The sequence below is a fragment of the Mus musculus genome, chromosome 6 (genome assembly GCF_000001635.26).
Source record: "Mus musculus strain C57BL/6J chromosome 6, GRCm38.p6 C57BL/6J".
Classification (NCBI taxonomy): domain Eukaryota; kingdom Metazoa; phylum Chordata; class Mammalia; order Rodentia; family Muridae; genus Mus; species Mus musculus.
Genome location: NC_000072.6, coordinates 66,732,301 through 66,750,326, shown reverse-complemented (window position 1 = coordinate 66,750,326; position 18,026 = coordinate 66,732,301). Strand labels below are relative to the sequence as shown.

The window sequence follows — 18,026 nt, the reverse complement described above, 5'->3', positions numbered from 1 at the left end:
GGTTGTTGTGTTCCCCTTCTAAGAAGTATCAAAGTATCCACATTTTGGTCTTCCTTCTTCTTGAGTTTCATGTGGCTTGTGAATTTTATCTTGGCTATTTCTAGCTTCTGGGCTAATATCCACTTATCAATGAGTTCATACCATCTGTGTTCTTTTGTGATTGGGTTACCTCACTTAGGATGATATCCTCTAGATCCATCCATTTCTCTAAGAATTTAATAAATTCATTGTTTGTAATGACTGAGTAGGACTCCACTGTGTAAATGTACCACATTTTCTGTATCCATATCTCTGTTGAGGGATATCTGGGTTGTTTCCAGCTTGTGGACATTATAAATAAGGCTGCTATGAACATAGTGGAGCATGTGTCCTTATTACATGTTGGAGCATCAGGGTATATGCCCAGGAGTGGTATAGCTGGGTCCTCAGGTAGTACTATGTCCAGTTTTCTGAGGAACCGCCAAACTAGCAATCCCACCAGCAATGGAGGAGTGTTCCTCTTTCTCCACATCCTCACCAGCATCTGCTGTCACTTGAGCTTTTGATCTTAGCCATCTGACTAGTGTGATGTGGAATCTCAGGGTTGTTTTGATTTGCATTTCCCTGATGACTAAGGATGCTGAACATTTCTATAGGTGCTTCTGAGCCATTCAATATTCCTCAGTTGAGAATTCTTTGTTTAGCTCTGTACCCCAGTTTTTAATAGTGTTATTTGTATCTCTGGAGCATAACTACTTCAGTTCTTTGTATATATTGGATTTCCCCTCTATCTGATGTAGGATTGGTGAGGATATTTCCCCAATCTGTTGGTTTCTTTTTTGTCTTATTGACAGTGTCCTTTGTTTTACAGAAGCTTTGCAATTTTAGGAGGTCCAATTTGTTGATTCTTGATCTTACAGCACAAGCCATTGCTGTTCTGTTCAGGAATTTTCCCCTATGCCCATATGTTCAAGGCTCTTCCCCACTTTCTTCTCTATAATTTGCAGTGTATGTAGTTTTATCTGTAGGTCCTTGATCCACTTGGACTTGGACTTGAGCTTTGTACAAGGAGATAAGTATGGATCGATTTGCATTCTTCTATATGCTAACTGCCAGGTGACCTAGCACCATTTGTTGAAAATGCTGTCTTTTTTCCACTGGATGGTTTTAGTTCCTTTGTCAAAGACCAAATGACCATATGTGTGTGGGTTCGATTCTGCGTCTTCAATTCTATTCCACTGATCTACCAGCCTGTCACTGTACCAATACCATGCAGTTTTTATCACAATTGCTCTGTAGTTCAGCATGAGGTCAGGGATGGTGATTTCCCCCCAGAAATACTTTTATTTTTGAAAATAGTTTTTGCTATCGTGGGTTTTTTGTTATTTCAGATGAATTTGGAAATTGCTCCTTCTAAATCTGTGAAGAATGGAGTATGAATTTTGATGGGGATTGCATTGAATCTGTAGATGGCTTTTGGCAAGATGGCCACTTTTACTATGTTAATCCTGCCAATCTATGAGCATGGGAGATCTTTCAATCTTCTTCTTTTTTTTCATTCTTATTTATTTATTTATTTATTACATATTTTCCTCAATTACATTTCCAATGCTATCCTAAAAGTCCCCCATAACCTCCCCCCACTTCCCTACCCACCCAATCCCATTTTTTTTGGCCCTGGCGTTCCCCTGTACTGGGGCATATAAAGTTTGTGTGTCCAATGGACCTCTCTTTCCAGTGATGGCTGACTAGGCCATCTTTTGATACATATGTAGCTAGAGTCAAGAGCTCTGGGGTACTGGTTAGTTCATAATGTTGTCCCACATATAGGGTTGCAGATCCCTTTAGCTCCTTGGGTACTTTCTCTAGCTCCTCCATTGGGAGCCCTGTGATCCATCCAATAGCTGACGGTGAGCATCCACTTCTGTGTTTGCTAGGTCCGGCCTTGTCTCACAAGAGACAGCTATATCTGGGTCCTTTCAGCAAAATCTTGCTAGTGTATACAATGGTGTCAGCGTTTGGAAGCTGATTATGGGGTGGATCCCTGGATATGGCAGTCTCTAGATGGTCCATCCTTTTGTCTCAGCTCCAAACTTTGTCTCTGTAACTCCTTCCATGGGTGTTTTGTACCCAATTCTAAGAAGGAGCACAGTGTCCACACTTTGGTCTTCATTCTTCTAGAGTTTCAAGCGTTTAGCAAATTGTATCTTATATCTTGGGTATCCTAAGTTTTGAGCTAATATCCACTTATCAGTGAGTACATATTGTGTGAGTTCCTTAGTGATTGGGTTACCTCACTCAGGATGATGCCCTCCAGGTCCATCCATTTACCTAGGAATTTCATAAATTCATTCTTTTTAATAGCTGAGTAGTGTCCTATTGTGTAAATGTACCACATTTTCTGTATCCATTCCTCTGTTGAGGGGCATCTGGGTTCTTTCCAGCTTCCGGCTATTATAAATAAGGCTGCTATGAACATAGTGGAGCATGTGTCCTTCTTACCAGTTGGGACATCTTCTGGATATATGCCCAGGAGAGGTATTGCTGGATCCTCCGGTAGTACTATGTCCAATTTTCTGAGGAACTGCCAGACTGATTTCCAGAGTGGTTGTACAAGCTTGCAATCCCACCAACAATGGAGGAGTGTTCCTCTTTCTCCACATCCTTGCCAGCATCTGCTGTCACCTGAATTTTTGATCTTAGCCATTCTGACTGGTGTGAGGTGGAATCTCAGGGTTGTTTTGATTTGCATTTCCCTGATGATTAAGGATGTTGAACATTTTTTCAGGTGCTTCTCTGCCATTCGGTATTCCTCAGGTGAGAATTCTTTGTTCAGTTCTGAGCCCCATTTTTTAATGGGGTTATTTGATTTTCTGGAATCCACCTTCTTGAGTTCTTTATATATATTGGATATTATTCCCCTATCTGATTTAGGATAGGTAAAGATCCTTTCCCAATCTGTTGGTGGTCTTTTTGTCTTATTGACGGTATCTTTTGCCTTGCGGAAGCTTTGCAGTTTCATGAGGTCCCATTTGTCAATTCTCAATCTTACAGCACAAGCCATTGCTGTTCTATTAGGAATTTTTCCCCTGTGCCCATATCTTCGAGACTTTTCCCCACTTTCTCCTCTATAAGTTTCAGTGTCTCTGGTTTTATGTGAAGTTCCTTGATCCACTTAGATTTGACCTTAGTACAAGGAGATAGAATGGATAAATTTGCATTCTTCTACATGAAAACAACCAGTTGTGCCAGCACCATTTGTTGAAAATGCTGTCTTTCTTCTACTGGATGGTTTTAGCTCCCTTGTCGAAGATCAAGTGACCATAGGTGTGTGGGTTCATTTCTGGGTCTTCAATTCTATTCCATTGGTCTACTTGTCTGTCATTATACCAGTACCATGAAGTTTTTTTTTTTTTTATCACAATTGCTCTGTAGTAAAGCTTTAGGTAAGGCATGGTGATTCCACCAGATGTTCTTTTATCCTTGAGAAGAGTTTTCGCTATCCTAGGTTTTTTGTTATTTTAGATGAATTTGCAGATTGCTCTTTCTAATTCGTTGAAGAATTGAGTTGGAATTTTGATGGGGTTGCATTGAATCTGTAGGTTGCTTTTGGCAAGATAACCATTTTTACAATGTTGATCCTGCCAATCCATGAGCATGGGAGATCTTTCCATCTTCTGAGATCTTCTTTAATTTCTTTCTTCAGAGACTTGAAGTTCTTATCATACAGATCTTTCACTTCCTTAGTTAGAGTCACGCCAAGATATTTTATATTATTTGTGACTATTGAGAAGGGTGTTGTTTCCCTAATTTCTTTCTCAGCCTGTTTATTTTTTGTGTAGAGAAAGGCCATTGACTTGTTTGAGTCAATTTTATATCCTGCTACTTCACCGAAGCTGTTTATCAGTTTTAGGAGTTCTCTGGTGGAATTTTTTTTTTTTTTATTCAGATAGCAGTCCTGTTACACATGGTCCAATAACATTCAAATAAGAACTCAAATCAGAAGTTAAAGATTGGTCTTCAAACATCATAGCCAACAATGCCACGTTTGCCTATGATCTCTCCGATATAAAACCACATCCACACCTCAGTGGCCACCAAACCATTCAGCACAGCTTCCTTAACTGTAAGGTGTTTGAAGCTACCAGTTTTAGCACTTTGAATGATTTTTTTTCACACTCTGAATAGCTGTAGGGATTTCAGCAGGGGTTGGGGGAACCAGCTCAACCTTGGTGTAGTGTCAAAATGTGGCCAATCGAGGCTTCGAGTAAGTCATGGCAGCGGCTACCATCAATGGTGCCTTCTCCGCGAAGTTACAGATGAACTTGGCCATGGTCTAAGGTGGAAGGTACGTCTCCCCGAACCACCGGCTGAATGTCACGCCCTCTGGTGGAATTTTTGGGGTCACTTATGTATATTATCATATCATCTGCAAAAAGTGATATTTTGACCTCCTCTTTTCCAATTTGTATCCCCTTGATCTCCTTTTGTTGTCGAATTGCTCTGGCTAGGACTTCAAGTACACTGTTGAATAGGTATGGAGAGAGTGGACAGCCTTGTCTAGTCCCTGATTTTAGTGGGATTGCTTCAAGCTTCTCACCATTTACTTTGATGTTGGCTACTGGTTTACTGTAGATTGCTTTTATCATGTTTAGGTATGGGCCTTGAATTCCTGATCTTTCCAAGACTTTTATCATGAATGGGTGTTGGATCTTGTCAAATTCTTTTTCTTCATCTAAGGAGATGATCATGTGGTTTTTGTCTTTGAGTTTGTTTATATAATGGATTACGTTGATGGATTTCCGTATATTAAACCATCCCTGCATCCCTGGAATAAAACCTACTTGGTCAGGATGGATGATTGCTTTAATTTGTTGTCGGGTTTGGTTAGCGAGAATTTTATTGAGGATTTTTGCATCGATATTCATAAGGGAAATTGGTCTGAAGTTCTCAATCTTTGTTGGATCTTTCTGTGCTTTAGGTATCAGAGTAATTGTGGCTTCATAGAATGAGTTAGGTAGAGCTCCCTCTACTTCTATTTTGTGGAATAGTTTGTGCAGAACTGGAATTAGATCTTCTTTGAAGGTCTGGTAGAACTCTGCACTAAACCCATCTGGTCCTGGGCTTTTTTTTGGCTGGGAGACTATTAATGATTGCTTCTATTTCTTTAGGGGATATGGGACTGTTTAGATCATTAACTTGATCCTGATTTAACTTTGGTACCTGGTATCTTTCTAGAAATTTGTCCATTTCGTCCAGGTTTTCCAGTTTTGTTGAGTATAACCTTTTGTAGAAGGATCTGATGGTGTTTTGGAATTCTTCAGGATCTGTTCTTATGTCTCCTTTTTCATTTCTGATTTTGTTAATTAGGATGCTGTCCCTGTGCCCTCTAGTGAGCCTAGCTAAGGGTTTATCTATCTTGTTGATTTTCTTAAAGAACCAACTCCTCATTTGGTTAATTCTTTGAATAGTTCTTCTTGTTTCCACTTGGTTGATTTCACCCCTGAGTTTGATTATTTCCTGCCGCCTACTCCTCTTGGGTGAATTTTCTTCCTTTTTTTCTAGAGCTTTTAGATGTGTTGTCAAGCTGCTAGTGTATGCTCTTTCCAGTTTCTTTTTGGAGGCACTCAGAGCTATGAGTTTCCCTCTTAGAAGTGTGTTCATTGTGTCCCATAGGTTTGGGTATGTTGTGGATTCATTTTCATTAAACTCTAAAAAGTCTTTAATTTCTTTTTTTATTCCTTCCTTGACTAAGGTATCATTGAGAAGAGTGTTGTTCAGTTTCCACGTGAATGTTGGGTTTCCATTATTTATGTTGTTATTGAAGATCAGCCTTAGTCCATGGTAGTCTGATAGGATGCATGGGACAATTTCAATATTTTTGTATCTGTTGAGGCCTGTTTTGTGACGACTTATATGGTTAATTTTGGAGAAGGTCCCGTGAGGTGCTGAGAAGAAGGTATATCCTTTTGTTTTATGATAAAATGTTCTGTAGATATCTGTCAGATCCATTTGTTTCATAACTTCTGTTAGTTTCACTGTGTCCCTGTTTAGTTTCTGTTTCCACGATCTGTCCATTGATGAAAGTGGTGTGTTGAAGTCTCCCACTATTATTGTGTGAGGTGCAATGTGTGCTTTGAGCTTTACTAAAGTGTCTTTAATGAATGTGGCTGCCCTTGCATTTGGAGCATAGATATTCAGAATTGAGAGTTCCTCTTGGAGGATTTTACCTTTGATGAGTATGAAGTGTCCCTCCTTGTCTTTTTTGATAACTTTGGGTTGGAAGTCGATTTTATTCGATATTAGAATGGCTACTCCAGCTTGTTTCTTCAGACCATTTGCTTGGAAAATTGTTTTACAGCCTTTCACTCTGAGGTAGTGTCTGTCTTTTTCCCTGAGATGGGTTTCCTGTAAACAGCAGAATGTTGGGTCCTGTTTGTGTAGCCAGTCTGTTAGTCTATGTCTTTTTATTGGGGAATTGAGTCCATTGATATTAAGAGATATTAAGGAAAAGTAATTGTTGCTTCCTTTTATTTTTGTTGTTAGAGTTGGCATTCTGTTCTTCTGGCTGTCTTCTTTTTGGTTTGTTGAGGGATTACTTCCTTGCTTTTTCTAGGGCTTGATTTCTGTCCTTGTATCGTTTTGTTTGTTTGGTTTTTTTTCTGTTATTATCCTTTGAAAGGCTGGATTCGTGGAAAGATAATGTGTGAATTTGGTTTTGTCACGGAATACTTTGGTTTCCCCATCTATGGTAATTGAGAGTTTGGCCGGGTATAGTAGCCTGGGCTGACTTTGTGTTCTCTTAGTCTCTGTATAACATCTGTCCAGGCTCTTCTGGCTTTCATAGTCTCTGGTGAAAAGTCTGGTGTAATTCTGATAGGCCTGCCTTTTATGTTACTTGACCTTTCTCCCTTACTGCTTTTAATATTCTATCTTTATTTAGTGCATTTGTTGTTCTGATTATTATGTGTCGGGAGGAATTTCTTTCCTGGTCCAGTCTATTTCAAGTTCTGTAGGCTTCTTGTATGTTCATGGGCATCTCTTTCTTTAGATTTGGGAAGTTTTCTTCTATAATTTTGTTGAAGATGTTTGCTGGTCCTTTGAGTTGAAAATCTTCATTCTCATCCACTCCTATTATTCGTTGGTTTGGTCTTCTCATTGTGTCCTGGATTTCCTGGATGTTTTGAGTTAGGATCCTTCTGCATTTTGTATTTTCTTTGATTGTTGTGCCAATGTTCTCTATGGAATCTTCTGCACCTGAGATTCTCTCTTCCATCTCTTGTATTCTGTTGCTGATGCTGGCATCTATGGTTCCAGATTTCTTTCCTAGGGTTTCTATCTCCAGCGTTGCCTCACTTTGGGTTTTCTTTATTGTGTCTACTTCCCTTTTTAGGTCTAGTATGGTTTCGTTCATTTCCATCACCTGTTTGGATGTGTTATCTCGTTTTTCTTTAAGGACTTCTACCTGTTTGGTTGTGTTTTCCTGTTTTTCTTTAAGGACTTGTAACTCTTTAGCAGTGTTCTCCTGTATTTTTTTAAGTGAGTTATTAAAGTCCTTCTTGATGTCCTCTACCATCTTCATGAGATATGCTTTTCAATCCGGGTCTAGCTTTTTGGTTATGTTGGGGTGCCCAGGACTAGGTGGGTTGGGAGTGCTGTGTTCTGATGATGGTGAGGGATCTTGATTTCTGTTAGTAGGATTCTTACGTTTGCCTTTCGCCATCTGGTATTCTCTGGAGCTGTGCAGGATACACGCGGTGGGGTCCCGGAACCAAGATATCTGCTGCCGATGCTCAGGCAAAGTTCTGCCTGGGGCCCGAAAAGGGGGCTGCCTTAGAAGCTCTGTGGTTCCCGCCTGTCCCAGAAGCTTTTATCTTCTGTATTCCGTACTCTCACCTGTGCAGGATACACTCGGCAGGGTCCCAGAACCAAGATGTCTGCTGCCAATGCTCAGGCAAAGCGCTTCTGCGCCGGACAGATCCCTATCCTCTGGCCTGGAAAGTGGCCAGCTGCCTGTGCAGGATACACTCGGCCCTTTCCATCTTCTGGGATAACTCTTTTTTACTGTTCTGTGCTTCCTTAAGTGCTGAAAATTTACTTTATTAACTCTTTATTACTTGCGCTTTACTAAGCACTAATATCTGGTGATTAACACGTGCTGTTTAGCAGCAGGAAATTAAGTAAAAGTATATATTGCCATTGTTCCTTTCCCTGGTTAGTCAGGCAGAAGAGTCTCTGGCCAAGCTGATTATCTCTATGTGAACTAGAGAGGATCAGAAGGAAAGGAAATAACATGATTTATATTAGTCAAATATGCAAGACACACACATACTCATACACGCACACTCTGGCCAGGGTCAACTGTAACAATCAACTCCACAACTATTCATGCATGCTACTTAAATATATATACTATGCACATAAACATAGAAAAACAGACATATACATTTGGATGGATTGATGGATGGATGGATGGATGGATGGATGGGGCAGAGCTCCTCATGTCAAACTATCCAACCAACAACTTTCTTTCTTTTTTTTTTCTTTTCTCTACACATTTTTTTATTTATTTTTAAAATATTTTTTGTTAGGTATTTTCCTCAATTACATTTCCAATGCTATCCCAAAAGTCCCCCATACCCAACCCCCCTACTCCCCTACCCACCCATTCCAACTTTTTGGCTCTGGTGTTCCCTGTCCTGGGGCATATAAAGTTTGCATGTCCAATGGGCCTCTCTTTCCAATGATGGCTGACTAGGCCATCTTTTGATACATATGCAGCTAGAGTCAAGAGTTCCGGGCTACTGGTTAGTTCATAATGTTGTTGCACCTACAGGGTTGCAGATCTCTTTAGCTTTTTGGATACTTTCTCTGGCTCCTCCATTGGGGGCCCTGTGATCCATCCAATAGCTGACTGTGAGCATCCACTTATGGGTTTGCTAGGTCCGGCCTAGTCTCACAAGAGACAGCTATATTAGGGTCCTTTCAGCAAAATCTTGCTAGTGTATGCAATGGTGTCATCGTTTGGAGGCTGATTATGGGATGGATCTCTGGATATGGCAGTCTCTAGATGGCCCATCCTTTTGTCTCAGCTCCAAACTTTGTCTCTGTAACTCCTTCCATGGGTGTTTTGTTCCCAATTCTAAGAAGGGGCAAAGTGTCCACACTTTGGTCTTCGTTCTTCTTCAGTTTCATGTGTTTTGCAAATTGTATCTTATATCTCAGGTATACTAAGTTTCTGGGCTAATATCCACTTATCAGTGAGTACATATCATTTGAGTTCTTTTGTGATTGTGTTACCTAACTCAGGATGATAACCTCCAGGTACAACCATTTGCCTAGGAATTTCATAAATTCATTCTTTTTAATAGCTTAGTAGTGTTCTATTGTGTAAATGTACCACATTTTTTTGTATCCATTCTTCTGTTGAGGGGCATCTGGGTTCTTTCCAGCTTCTGGCTATTATAAATAAGGTTGCTATGAACATAGTGGAGCATGTGTCCTTCTTACCAGTTGGGACATCTTCTGGTTATACGCCCAGAAGAGGTATTGTGGGATCCTCCGGATAATACTATGTCCCATTTTCTGAGGAACAGCCAGACTGATTTCCAGAGTGGTTGTACAAGCTTGCAATCCCACCAACAATGGAGGAGTGTTCCTCTTTCTCCACATCCTTGCCAGCATCTGCTGTCACCTGAATTTTTGATCATAGCCATTCTGACTGGTGTGAGATGGAATCTCAGGGTTGTTTTAATTTGCATTTCTCTGATGATTAAGGATGCTGAACATTTTTTCAGGTGCTTCTCAACCATTCAGTAATCCTCAGGTGAGAATTCTTTGTTCAGTTCTGAGCCCCATTTTTTAATGGGGTTATTTGATTTTCTGGAATCCACCTTCTTGAGTTCTTTATATATATTGGATATTATTCCCCTATCTGATTTAGGATAGGTAAAGATCCTTTCCCAATCTGTTGGTGGCCTTTTTGTCTTATTGACGGTGTCTTTTGCCTTACAGAAGCTTTGCAGTTTCATGAGGTCCCATTTGTCAATTCTCAATCTTACAACACAAGCCATTGCTGTTGTATTCAGGAATTTTTTCCCCTGTGCCCATCTCTTTGAGGCTTTTTCACACTTTCTCCTCTATAAGTTTCACTGTCTCTGGTTTTATGTGGAGTTCCTTGATCTACTTATATTTGTCCTTAGTAGAAGGAGATGGGAATGGATCAATTTGCATTCTTCTACATGATAACCACCAGTTGTGCCAGCACCATTTGTTGAAAATGCTGTCTTGTTTCCACTGGATGGTTTTAGCTCCCTTGTCAAAGATCAAGTGACCATAGGTGTGTGGGTTCATTTCTGGGTCTTCAATTCTATTCCATTGATATACCTTTCTGTCACTCTACCAGTACCATGCAGTTTTTATCACAATTGCTCTGTAGTACAGCTTTAGGTCAGGGATGGTGAGTCCAACAATAGTTCTTTTATTGTTGAGAATAGTTTTTGCTATCCTAGGTTTTTTGTTAGTCCAGATGAATTTGCAGATTGCCCTTTCTAACTAAGTGAAGAATTGAGTTGGAATTTTGATGGGGATTGCATTGAATCTGTAGATTGCTTTTGGTAGGATAGCCATTTTTACTATATTAATCCTGCTAATCCAGGAGCATGGGAGCTCTTTTCATCTTCTGAGATCTTCAATTTCTTTCTTCAGAGACGTGAAGTTCTTATCATATAGATCTTTCACTTCCTTAGTGAGGAACACACCAAGGTATTTTATATTATTTGTGATTATTGTGAAGGGTATTGTTTCCCTAATTTCTTTCTCATCCTGTTTATCCTTGTGTAGAGAAAGTTCACTGATTTATTTGTGTTAATTTTATATCCAGCTACTGCACTGAAACTGTTTATCAGGTTTAGGAGTTCTATGGTGAAATTTTTAGGATCACTTATATATACTATCATATCATCTGCCTATAGTACTATTTTGACTCCTTCCTTTCCAATTTGTATCCCCTTGATCTCCTTTTGTTGTCTAATTGCTCTGGCTAGGATTTCAAGTACTAATTGCATAGGTAGGGAGATAGTGGGCAGCCTTGTATACTACCTGATTTTAGTGGGATTGCTTCCATCTTCTCTCCATTTAGTTTGGTATTGGCTACTGGTTTACTATATATTGCTTTTATTATATTTAGATATGGTCCTTGAATTCCTGTTCTTTCCATGACTTTTATTATGAAGGGGTGTTGGATTTTGTCAAATGCTTTCTCTGCATCTAAGGAGATGATAATGTAGTTTTTGTCTTTGAGTTTGTGCATATAGTGGATTATGTTGATGGATTTCCATATTAAACCATCCATGCATTCATGGGATGAAGCCTACTTTGTCATGATGGATGATCATTTTGATGAGTTCTTGGATTCTGTTAGCAGGATTTTATTGAGTATTTTAGCAGTGTTATTCATAAGGGAAATTGGTCTGAAGTTCTCTTTCTTTGTTGGATATTTGTGTGGTTTAGGTATCAGAGTAATTGTGGCTTCATAGAATGAACTGGGTAGACTACCTTCTGTTTCTATTCTGTGGAATAGTTTCAGGAGAGTTGGAATTAGCTCTTCTTTGAACGTCTGATAGTACTCTGCACTAAACCCATCTGGTCCTGGGCTCTTTTTTGTTGGGAGACTATTAATGACTGCTTATATTTCCATAGGGAATATGGGACTGTTTAGGTCATTAATCTGATCCTGATTTAACTTTGGTATTTGGTATCCGTCTAGGAAATTGTCAGTTTCATCCAGGTTTTCCAGTTTTGTTGAGTATAGCCTTTTGTAGTAGGATCTGAGGATGTTTTGGATTTTCTTAGGTTCTGTTGTTATCTCTCCTTTTTCATTTTTGATTTTGTTAATTAGGATACTGTCCCTGTGCCCTCTAGTTAGTCTGGCTAAGGGTTTATCTATCTTGTTGATTTTCTCAAAGAACCAGCTCTTGGTTTGATTGATTCTTTGAAAAGTTTGTTTTGTTTCCATTTGGTTGATTTCAGCCCTACGTTTGATAATTTCATGCCATCTACTCCTTTGGGGTGAATTTGCTTCCTTTTGTTCTAGAGCTTCTAGGTGTCCTGTCAGGATGCTAGTGTATGCTCTCTCTAGTTTTATTTTGGAGGCACTCAGGGCTATGAGTTTTCCTCTTAGGACTGACTTCATTGTGTCCCATAAGTATGGGTATGTTGTGGCTTCATTTTCATTAAACTCTAAAAAGTTTTTAATTTCTTTTTTTCCTTCCTTGACTGAGGTATCATTGAGTAGAGTGTTGTTCGGTTTCTACGTGAATTTTGGCTCTCTATTATTTATACTGTTATTGTAGATCAGCCTTAGTCCATGGTAATCTGAAAGGATGCATGGGACAATTTCATTACTTTTGTATCTCTTGAGGCCTGTTTTGTGACTGATTATGAAGGAAGTTCCATGAGGTGCTGAGTAGAAGGTATATCCTTTTTTGTTTTTAGGATAAAGTGTTCTGTAGATATCTGTTAAATCCATTTGTTTTATAACTTCTGTTAGTTTCCATGTGGCTATGTTTAGTTTCTGTTTCCAGGATCTGTCCATTGATGAGTGTGGGGTGTTGAAGTCTCCCACTATTATTGTGTGAGGTGCAATGTGTGCTTTGAGCTTTACTAAAGTTTTTTTTTAATGAATGTGGCTGCCCTTGCAATTGGAGCATAGACATTCTGTATAGAGAATTCATCCTGGTAGATTTTATTTTTGATGAGCATTAAGTGCCCCTCCTTGTCTTTTTTGATAACATTGATTTGGAAGTCAATTTTATTCTATTTTAGAATGGTTAGTCCAGGTTGTTTCTTCAGACCATTTGCTTGGAAAATTGTTTTACAGCCTTTTACTCTGAGGTAGTGTATGTCTTTTTCCCTGAGGTGGGTTTCCTGTAAGCAGCAAAATATTGGGTCCTGTTTATGTAGCCCATCTGTTATTTTATGTCTTTTTATTGGGGAATAGAGTCCATTGATATTAAGAGATATTAAAGAAAAGTAATTGTTGCTTTCTGTTATTTTTGTTGTTAAAGTTGGCATTCTGTTCCTGCGGCTGTCTTCTTTTAGGTTTGTTGGAGGATTACTTTCTTGCTTTTTCAAGGGTGTAGTTTCCTTCCTTGTGTTGGAGTTTTCCCTATATTATCCTTTGAAGGGCTGTATTCCTAGAAAGATATTGTGTGAATTTGGTTTTGTCATGGAATGCTTTGGTTTCTCTATCTATAGTAATTGAGAGTTTTAGCCTGGGCTGACAATTGGGTTCTCTTAAGGTCTGTATAACATCTGTCCAGGATCTTCTGGCTTTCATAGTCTCTGGTGAGAAGTCTCGAGTAATTCTAATAGGTCTGCCTTTATATGTTACTTGACATTTTCCCCTTACTGCATTTAATATTTTGTCTTTATTTAGTTCATTTGTTGTTCTGATTATTATGTGTCAGGAGGAGTTTTTTTTTGTTTTGTTTTTTTTTTTTTTTTTTTGTTTTTTTTTTTTTTTTTTTTTCTGGTCCAGTCTATTTGGAGTTCTGTAGGTTTCTTGTATGTTCATGGGCATCTCTTTCTTTAGGTATGGGAAGTTTTCTACTATAATTTTGTTGAAGATATTTGCTGGCCCTTTAATTTGAAAATCTTCATTCTCATCTACTCCTATTATCCATAGGTTTGGTCTTCTCATTGTGTCTCGGAGTTCCTGGATGTTTTGATTTAGGATCTTTATGTATTTTGCATTTTCTTTGATTGTTTTGTGTCCATGTTCTGTATGGAATCTTCTGCATCTGATACTCTCTCTTCCTTCTCTTGTAGTCTCTTGCTGATGCTCACATCTATGGTCCCTCATTTCTTTCCTAGGGCTTCTATTTCCAGAGTTGTCTCACTTTGGGTTTTCTTTTTGTTTCTACTTCCATTTTTAGATCTTGGATGGTTTTGTACAATTCCATCACCTGTTTGGTTGTGTTTTCCTGTAACTCTTTAAGGGGTTTTTGTGTTTCTTCTTTAAGGGCTTCTACTTGCTTAGTAGTGTTTTCCTGTAATTCTTTAAGGGGTTTTTGTGCTTCTTCTTAAAACCTTCTACTGTTCAGCCATGTTCTCCTGTATTTCTTTAAGTGAGTTATTATTTTTCTTCTTAAAATCCTCTACCAGCATCATGAGATATGATTTTACTTCTGAATCTTGCCTTTCATGTGTGTTGGATTATCCAGAACTCACTGATATGGGAGTGCTGGGTTCTGATGATGGTGAGTGGTCTTGGTTTCTGTTAGTAACATTTTTTTTTTTTTTGCCTTTTGACATCTCGGAATCTCTTGTGACAGTTCTTATAGCTGTCTCTGGTTGGAACTTTTTCCTCCTGTGATTCTGTTATCCTCTCTCAGCACTCCTGGGAGTCCAACCCTCTCCTGTATCTCAGTGGTCAGAGTACTCTCTGCAGGCCACCTCTCCTCTGAAGGGAAAGGAGTGCAGATGTCTGTACCACAGATACGCATCCTGACTGAAGATGAAGGCCTGAACTGGGGCCTGTCCCAAAATCTATGTTGCTTCTGCAGTCCACAGGAGTTCCTGCACAGCCTGGTGCCTGAGGGATCTGGGATACAAGATGGCTCTCCCACCTGCTCCAGTGACCAGAGCCCTCTTTTGTGGCCACCCCTCCTCTGGAGGGGAAGGAGGGTAGATGCCTGGAGATCAGATCTGGTTCTTGGCTGAATATGAAAGCCAGAAATAGGGCATGTCCCAGAAGCTATGATGGCTCTGCAGTCCGCAGGCTCTCCTGTGCAGACTGGTCTCTGAAGGACTCATGACCCAAGAAGGGCCTCTCAATCTTGATTATTTTTTCAAAGCATCAACAATTCTATTCATTGATTTTTTTGAATTAGTTTTATTTTACATAATTTCTACCTTGTTGTCTCTAAAAGTTCTCCTGTCTCCATACCAACTCTCTCCCACTCAAAGTCATGCCCTTTTCTAAGAGAATTTTTCTTAATACAGTACTCATGACATTTCCTGAAAGGATAAATATTTAAATAAAAACAATGATAAATTTCTGTCACAATATTAATTATGGATTTCCCTTTCAATCATGTTCCAATATTAATTATGGATTTCCCTTTCCTCAGCTTCTTTCCACTTTATTCTGAGCCTATATCCTATTGTCAGACCTGTACATTTAAAAAACAAATGCTGGGCCCACTCTAGTACCAGGGTGCCTTGCCCGCGGAGTCTCCGGACACCTGCAAGTAACCACACAGCATTCCCCACGGGATCCTAAGACCTCTGGTGAGTGGAACAGAGTGTCTTCTCAAATCCAATCGTGCGGGACCCGAGACTGCATTAACTAGGGAGCAGATAACCCGGCCTGAGCAGGGGCACAAGTCCCTTCTGGTTCACTCCAGCAGTGGACTTCCTTGTGCGCAGAGTTTCTGGACACCCCCAAGGTCCTCACAGGACCCTCCACAGGATTTTAAGACCTCTGGTGAGTGGAACATAACTTCTGCCAGGAGGCAAGTTCGAACACCAGATACCTGGGCACCTTCCCTGCAAGAGGAGAGCTTGCCTGCAGAGAGTACTCTGACCACTGAAACTAAGGATAGATCTAGTCTCCCAGGTCTGCTGATAGAGGCTAACATAATCACCTGAGGAACAAGCTCTAACCAGAGACAACTATAACAACTAGCTCCAAAGAATACCAGATGGAGAAAGGCAAACGTAAGAATCCTACTAACAGAAATCAAGACCACTCACCATCATCAGAACGCAGCACTCCCACCCCACCTAGTCCTGGGCACCCCAACACAACCGAAAAGCTAGACCCGGATTTAAAAGCATATCTCATGATGATGGTAGAGGACATCAAGAAGGACTTTAATAACTCACTTAAAGAAATACAGGATAACACTGCTAAAGAGTTACAAGTCCTTAAAGAAAAACAGGAAAACACAACCAAACAGGTAGAAGTCCTTAAAGAAAAACAAGATAGCACATCCAAACAGGTGATGGAAATGAAAAAAGCCATACTAGACCTAAAAAGGGAAGTAGACACAATAAAGAAAACCCAAAGTGAGGCAACACTGGAGATAGAAACCCTAGGAAAGAAATCTGGAACCATAGATGCGAGCATCAGCAGCAGAATACAAGAGATGGAAAAGAGAATCTCATGACACCATCCTTGAGGACTTAGCTTTCCCAAGTGAAATTGTGGGTAAGATGATCCGTGTGAAACTGGATGGCAGCTGGCTCCTAAAAGTCCATTTATACAAAGCACAGCAGAACAACGTGGAACACAAGGTTGAAACTTTTTCTGGTGTGTACAAGAAGCTCACAGGCAAGGATGTTAATTTAGAATTCCCAGAGTTTCAGTTGTAAAGAAAATGACTGAATAAAGTGTCATTCATAGTAAAAAAAAATGAAATGAAGTTGCTGTTCGGATGGTTCGACTTGGGGAGCTCTGCCATATCCATTCATTCATCCATTTATCCATGCATCCAAATGTATATGTCTGTCTATATGTATGTGCATATGTGTATAGATATGTGTGTGTGTTTGTGTGTGTGTGCGTATGTGTATATATATACATATATATATATATATAAAAGCATGCATGAATAGTTGTCAAGGTGATTGTTACACTAGACGCTGACCAGAGTGTGAGGGTATGAATATGGATGCGTCTATGCATACTTGACTACTATAAAGCATCTTAATTCCTTTCCTTTCTTTCCTGTGTGGTTCACAAAGAGATACCCAGCTTAGCCAGACAGGCTGACTCACCAGAGAAAGGAGCACTAGCAGTAAATCCTTTTACTCAATTCCCTGCTGCTAAACAGCACATGTTAATCTCCAGATATCAGTGCTTATTAAAGCACAGGTAATAAGGAGTTAATAAAGCTAAGTTTTCAGTGTTTAAGGAAGCACAGAACAATAAGAAAAAGTTAAGTTTCCCTAGTGTTTCTTTAAGCATAAAGAGTTAAATAAAGCACAGAGAGATATAAGGAGTTAAAGAAAGCACAGAGAAAAGACGCCAGCAATTTTAAACTATAGAATAAGCAAGAACATTTGCAGGACTTTTTGGAACTTATCAGCAGGCATTCAGTTGAGTTAGAGAGCTTGAAGGCCAGAGACCATCAGTCTTTAAAGCCATTTCGGAGGCTGTGACCCACTTCAACCCATTCCAGGCCACGAAGGCACCCAAGAAGCCAAATTTGTCTCCAGGCTTCCATATTCACGTGCACACACACCCTTCATCTATGCACACATATACATGCATGCACCCATACAAAAAATAACATGTCATACATTATGTATGTATATGTACACAATTTTTATTCATCAATATTTCAGTAAGGGTGAAATAATTGAAGTACAAATATTCAGGTACATGAAAATTTCATATAAGAAAGACTTGTTAAATATTTAATCCTTAATGAGTAGCAAAAACTGGAAACTTTATACTCAGAACTTTTATGAAACCATAGAAATTAAAGCTAGGAACCAGAGTTAAAGTTACAATCAAATATTTATATTATTCTTGATCATTTAGAGTACATTAAAATATTTTTAAAAAAAAATCTTTTAAACTTACTAGCAGCAAGGATAATCTTTTGAATAACATCGATATCTAGGAGATATTTCTGATAAAGAGTGAAAGGGAGGAACTAAGGGAAATCCTGTGGAAATATGAATTTATGTTGTACAATATACTTAAGAACCATATACTTATTGTTAGCAGAATTGTCAAAAGAATGAACAAGTATAATACTAAAAATTCTATTTAAATCATATGAAGAATCTTGCTTTGCTGCTTGAACTATTAAACAGTTTAAGAAAAATCTGTTTTTTAAGGAAAAAATTATTGGTGCTGCACCAGCATGGCACCTTAAAAACATCTCTACCTCCAGATCCAGAGGATCGCATGATTTCTTCTGACATCTGTGGATACCAGGAATGTATACATGCATACATGCCAGTCTGAAACTGATACATACAAATAAAATAAACAAATTGTTGTATAAATAAGAGGAAAATTACACTTT

General features: G+C 39.1%; 1 pseudogene; it reads right to left on the bottom strand.

Annotated features, from left to right (window-relative positions):
- Gm4045 (predicted gene 4045) lies at positions 3,919-4,364 on the bottom strand (annotated as a pseudogene).